The sequence below is a fragment of the Palaemon carinicauda genome, chromosome 14, assembly GCF_036898095.1.
Source record: "Palaemon carinicauda isolate YSFRI2023 chromosome 14, ASM3689809v2, whole genome shotgun sequence".
Taxonomy (NCBI): Eukaryota; Metazoa; Arthropoda; class Malacostraca; order Decapoda; family Palaemonidae; genus Palaemon; species Palaemon carinicauda.
In genome coordinates, this window is record NC_090738.1 from 64,396,377 (window position 1) to 64,403,876 (window position 7,500).

The window sequence follows — 7,500 nt, forward strand, 5'->3', positions numbered from 1 at the left end:
GGCCTACATGATGATCTTAAAATTCAGCCGACACGCATAAAACAATATAACTGGGAAAAATATCTAAGACTTCTCTTTTCTCTGAAAAAAAAGTCTTCCACTAATGAATTTATAACTATTATTTAAAACTTATTTTCATAAGATAAAAAATTATAAAATTTCAAGAAAAGTAGTGAAAATCTGTAATTGAATTAATTCCTGCTATAAGAGACCTTCCGTTTCCTTCTGAAGTGTGTCACGAAATTTCCATAAAATAAACATAAAAAAGTTTTTGACCTTTGCTATTCCCTTAGCAAATTACTGTTGTATTTTAGCATGGCCTCCTATTCCGTGGTCCTTTGTTTTTCTGTTTTACCATTTGTTCAAGAACCTGTAATTTCAAATATAAATGTAAGAGGGCATTAGTTATCTTGAATTTGTTAAAAGAAAAAAAAATCCTGATGGGACTGGAAGGCATTCATGATCGTCTCCCTGAGAGATCTATTTATCCTTTGTTACCTAAGCATTGATTTACTTGATTGTACGTTATATTAGGTCGTCAAAATCAAGAAGAGGGACTGAAGTCTTGCAACCTGATGTAGGAGTAATTACAAGAAATATATATGTATGTCTCTCTATCTAATTGCATATTTATGACTTATATTAACATTCGAAAAAAGATGAAATTTTAAAATAATTATGTTTACGAAAAAAATTATTTCCTGAGTTTCTTCATTTTTACCCTATTGATTTCATCCGATTCTATGTCACAAGTTGAATTTATACGTCATATGAATTTCAATATTTTAAATTGCGCCTTCCCAACCGTCACAGCCAAAGCCTTTTTTATAAAACGAGTGCCAACTGAAGGCACTGGTTAATAGATATTGCCAGATGACAGTCCATAAATCTTAGTGTTTTTTTTTTTTTATGGCACCAATAACAGTCAGAAACCTAAAGGATTATATGTAGTCTGCTCGACAAGAGAAAAATAGATTTCAGCATATATATTCTGTAACTATTTAACTATAAACATAGTGTTTATTTAACGAATTTGAATTTTACATAAATGAAATTTGAATGTAATTTACAGTTCATTATCCATCATTAATTCTATGAATTTTCAGCAAAGGATTTTTTGGGGAATTACAAAACATAAGGCAACTTTTGAGGCTAATGAGGAATTCGGTAAATTCATTCTCTCTCTCTCTCTCTCTCTCTCTCTCTCTCTCTCTCTCTCTCTCTCTCTCTCTCTCTCTCTCTCTCTCTCTCTCTCTCTCTCTCTCTCTCTCTCTCTCTCTGAGTAAAGGAAAAAGAAATGAGAAGATGTATGACTCTACTCAGATAATAAATACACAAACGTTATACTATCAGAATCTTGGGAATTATATGGCAGTCATATTTTGATGTTAGGGGCACGGAATTTCCTCTGTGAATTTGTTTTCAGAATAATATTTATTATAACAGTAACAGAGGAATATTATTTTCGTTAATTTCTGACATTGACTAATTTTTTTCACAGATTTTGATAACGTTTTCTTTTTCTCCAAATTCAGATTGTGAAAAATTTAGTAACCTATTTAATGTATTGAAGTGATAATTTTGTTGTCCGGGAGAGTTATTATCTATTTATTTATTTTTTTTTTTGTCATTCATTTTTCAATTATATAGTTTATTTCTCCAGTCCTATTTATCTCGTAGATTTTCGATCTCCTATAAAGCAAAAGAGTAATTGAATGATTGAAATGCCACCACCAACAACCTCATAAAAAGAAACAAATATTATATATTCATAAACAAAAGAAGCTTGTTGAAATGTTCCACAATGTAAAAAGTAGCACAGAATTTCTATTACTACTATTCGTTATAGGATACATTATGATATATACCAGTTATGCTCATATACTGGAAAATTATTAGTAATATGTCGATGAATTCTGTGATATTTTAAGAGGGAAAAACACATAGGAAATTGGTTATTAAGTATAACGAATTTGAATGTATTTCTCAATTTAGGAAATAAAAGGGGATACATTTATGCTCCAGTATAACTATATTAAGTCCTTATACTGTACTACTACTACTACTACTACTACTACTACTACTACTACTACTACTACTACTAGAAATAGTAATAGGACTAACAATAGAAATTAATACATTAGTTGTACTATCAGTTCGGAAGATAAAATTTTATTACTGGGAACAGATAAGTTAGTTTCAGGTACCAAATAAAAATAAAAGAAATGCTGTACAAATGTATCGTAAACATCATAGAAGATGTTATGTGAGTATAACTATACTTTAGATTTGTCCTCCTATCAAACTTCCTTGTATATTATGTAACTTTAAAATGAAATTCAAAATAAGGAAAGTTACAGGCCTGAGTTGAATAGTTGCCGAAGTTAGGATATTAACAGAGAAGGAGGCCATAGTTATAGTATGGAGTTCTGGGGAACCTTAAAGACAGCCCATGACTCTTGTATATATAGTTCCTCTCTTAACCTGATGAAACAAAGGTTAATTTGAGGTTAGGGTTTCTCGAAAAAGAAATGAAATAAGGCGATAGAATAAAAAGGCTATTAGATAGTTACTTTTATTTGGATGGAAGAAAAGTCAAATAAGAAATATAATTTTCATGTGAAAGTTAGGTTTATTCGTTGAGAAGGAGAAGTAATTGTAAAAGAAAAAGGTCTATAGTTGAGAATTATATATATATATATATATATATATATATATATATATATATATATATATATATATATATATATATATACATATATATATATATATATATATATATATATATATATATATATATATGTATATATATATATATATATATATATATATATATATATATATATATATATATATATATATATATATATATATATATATATATATATATATATATATATATATATATATATATATATATATATATATATATATATATATATATATATATATATATATATATATGTGTGTGTGTGTATGTGTGTGTGTGTATACTAGTATATTTAAGTATATATATATATATATGTATATATATACATACATATATATATATATATATATATATATATATATATATATATATATATTACTGTCCAAGCTACAACCCTAGTTGGAAAAGCAAGATGCTATAAGCCCAGTTGCTCCAACAGGGAAAAATAGCACAGTGAGGAAAGGAAATCAGGACATAAATAAGTGAAGAGAAAAAATTAACAATAAATCATTCTAAAAAAGTAACAACGTCAAAACAGACATGTCATATATAAACAATTAACAACGTCAAAAACAAATATGTCATAAATAAAATATAAAAAGACTCATGTCCGCCTAGTCAACAAAAAAACATTTGCTCCAACTTTGAACTTTTGAAGTTCTACTGAAATCAACTACCGGATTAGGAAGATCATTCCACAACTTGGTAACAGCTGGAATAAAACTTCTAGAGTACTGCGTAGTATTGAGCCTTATGATGGAGAAGGCCTGACTATTAGAATTAACTGCCTGCCTAGTATTACGAACAGGATAGAATTGTCCAGGGAGATCTGAATGTAAAGGATGGTGAGAGTTATGAAAAATCTTATGCAACATGCATAATGAACTAATTGAACGACGGTGCCAGAGATTAATGTCAAGATCAGGAACAAGAAATTTAATAGACCGTAAGTTTCTCTCCAACTAGTTAAGATGAGAATCAGCAGCTGAAGACCAGACAGGAGAACAATACTCAAAACAAGGTAGAATGAAAGAATTAAAACACTTCTTCAAAATAGATTGATCACCGAAAATATTGAAAGACTTTCTCAATAAGCCTATTTTTTGTGCAATTGAAGAAGACACAGACCTTATATGTTTCTCAAAAGTAAATTTGCTGTCGAGAATCACACCTAAAATTTTGAAAGAGTCATACAAATTTAAAGAAACATTATCAATACTGAGATCCGGATGTTGAGGAGCCAGTGTCCTTGATCTACTTACAATCATACTTTGAGTTTTGTTAGGATTCAACTTCATACCCCATAATTTGCACCATGCACTAATTCTAGCTAAATCTCTATTAAGGGATTCACCAACCCCAGATTACATTCAGGGGATGGAATTGATGCAAAGAGAGTAGCATCATCTGCATATGCAACAAGCTTGTTTTCTAGGCCAAACCACATGTCATGTGTATATAGTATGAAAAGTAATAGGCCAAGAACACTACCCTGTGGAACACCGGATATCACATTCCTATAATCCCTATGGTGCCCATCAACAACAACTCTTTGAGATCTATTACTTAAAAATAAATAATAATGCTAAGAAACGACCCTCCTACTCCCAACTGTTTCAGTTTGAAAACAAGGGCCAATCATACGAACTTCCTGACCACAATCAAGGGATTTCTGTACAGCATTGGAGATTGTAAGAAGGGCATCACATGCTCCAAGGCCTTTACGAAAACTAAATTGCAAACTAGGGAGTAGATGATTACCTTCAGCAAACCTTTTAAGACGTTTTGCCAGAAGACGTTTAAAAACTTTAGATTATATGGGAGTTATGGAAATTGGGCGGTAATCAGTGTGACTTGAGCTACCACAAACACATTTACATAGAGGAGTAACATTACCAATTCTCCGACAAGGGCTAAACGCTCCTCTTCTTGCTAACTTGCGCAAAATAACAGATAACTTTGGAGCTAGGAAATCTGCTGTCTTTATAAAAAACAAAGGAAAAATACCATTTGGGTCTACACCTCCATAAGCATCAAGGTCCACCAACAGAGCTTTAATCTCAAGAGATCGAATAGCTAAACTAGTTAGTTTAGCCTCAGAAAAACAGGAATGGGGAAGTTCAAGCTTTTCATTTCTCTGTTTACAGTAAAAAACATCAGCCAAAAAGGTTGTCTTTTCCTTTGGTGAGTGACTGAGCCATCTGGTTTAAGTAAAGGAGGAACTATTGCATCTACACCAAAGAGTGCAGGTTTAATGGTAGAGCACCATTTATGTTCCTAAGTTGTACCAGAAAGTGTTTCTATTACGGTTAAATTGTACTCCATTACATTTGAGGCATAAACTCTCTGAGCAAAAGCTCGAAGCTGAGTATAGTTGTTCCAGGTCAAATCTGATCTGTTACCCTTCCAAAGGTGATAGGCCTCCTGCTTCTCCAAATAAGCACGTCAACAATCATCATTGAACCACGGTTTGTCTTTCACTCGGTACCTTAGCACACGAGAAGGGATACGCCTATTAATTATTTTGACTAGATTCTCATTCAAAGGGACAACAAGATCTACACTATTATATAATTGTGACCAATTCAAGCATAAAAGATCATGCAAAATCCCATTCCAGTCTGCTTGGGATTTCATATAAATTTTACAAGAATATGATATATCAGGGACAGGCTGCTCAGTCTTCACTAATAATGAAATCATGGCACGACCAGATGTCCCGTCTGGAGAACCAACCTTACTAGTTATAACGCCAGGGGAGTCAGTGTATACGAGGTCCAAGCAATTACCAGACCTGTGAGTAGCTTCATTTATGATTTGCTCACAGCCTGATTCAGAGGCAAAGTCTAAAGCTCTTAAGCCATGGCGATTGGTAGGAGAGATAAAACTTAACCACTTCCTATGGTGAGCATTAAAATCACAAACAAAGACAAAAGAAGCCTTTCTATCATCTTCTTGTATCTTAGCCATAATGGTAAGAAGACAATCGAAGATAGAATCATCCATGTCTGGATTCCGGTAGATCGAACACAAATAAAAGTTGTTATGCCTGCCACAAACTTTTATTACCTGAATCTCATGACATCCACATTGATAGCAAGACTTATGAGAAGCAGGGTACTCGGTCCCAATATACACCGCTATTCCCCTGACCCTAGGGATGGCATCAGTTATAAGGAGCTCAGATGAGTGCCTCATATTAGAAACCAAAGTTTCTGAGCACAAAAGAATACCCTACTGTCTGGACACAACTGTAAGGTCTTGGATATTTGCATGAAGATCACGAAAATTGCAATACAGAAAACGACATTGACGAAATCTAGGACGTACTGGTCCCGGATCTCGCTCAATGTCTCCAGACAACATAAGAATTAATAAAAATAAAAAAAGAGACATCATACTTAAAAATTAGATTAACAAGAATTATAACAAAAACAATATGTACAGAATTATGAATAAAGTGATTGATGATACCCATAGACTATAGTAAAAAGTCAGAAAAACTGGTCAACATGGAGGAGCCGATACACCATGCAAGGCTAAATACCCTCCAGGATAGCCACTTCAACATACATACACACACACACATATATAGGTATATATATATATATCTATACTTATATATATATATATATATATATATATATATATATGTATATGTATATACATACATATATGTAGGTATATATGTATATATATATATATATACATATATATATATATATATATATATATATATATATATATATATATATATATATATATATATATATATATATATATGTCATACAAGTATCCTGGACCAGGGTTCGAAACCCGGTCGGTCAGATACTATAGTCTTTGGGTTATTTTGCCTAGGGCTCTGATCCTGAGGTCGTTAAGAGAATCCAGACTTTAATGTATTAATATATTTGGCTTAATTGATATATATATATATATATATATATATATATATATATATATATATATATATATACAGTAAACCTCTATTATCACAATAATAATAATAATAATAATAATAATAATAATAATAATAATAATAATAATAATTTTTTTGAACTAGAACCAATGGAAATAAAAGTTATCGGGTCTTCAAATTTCGTTTCTCTATGATATTTGAGCAAAAAGAAATTATTCGTGCCATATGAAGCCCCAATGATATTCGGTATAATTGTTCAGTACATTGGTAGTTTCAACTGTTATTTTAATCTTCTTTTAATCTTCATTGAGAGGAATAAATATTAAATAATTCTCACTTAAGTATTAGAATTTCTTAATACCAACATTAACACTTCATTTGCAGGTAATACCTTATATTTTTTAGCCAACATATTTGTATCCAAATTAAAGTTTTTTAATAATCCTTAGTTAAATTTTTCAGTTTAATAGACCCTAATTCATTAAACTAATTAAGATCATTGTCAGAAATAATGAGAGTTATTGATATGATTTTGGTATACTGATTTTCTTTTTTTTTTCATTAGGATAGCATTTCTGGATTTTAAATAATTTGGTAATCTCAATTGAATCATACTGGTTAGGGTTTTTAATATTTATATTTTTTATGTTTACAATACTAAACTGGGCATAAATGCTGCAAACTCAGAAGATGTAGAGGATCTTTTAAAGCTAGGAGAATGGTCCAGGAAAGGGCAAAAGCGTTTCAATTGTGGGAAATGTAAAGGAAGAAAATCTCTGTATCATTATCAACAAGAATTTGAAGTTCACAAAACAGAGCATAAAAGATGAAAAGAAAGCGCAAAAACTAATAGGTTACATAAAGAAACAAT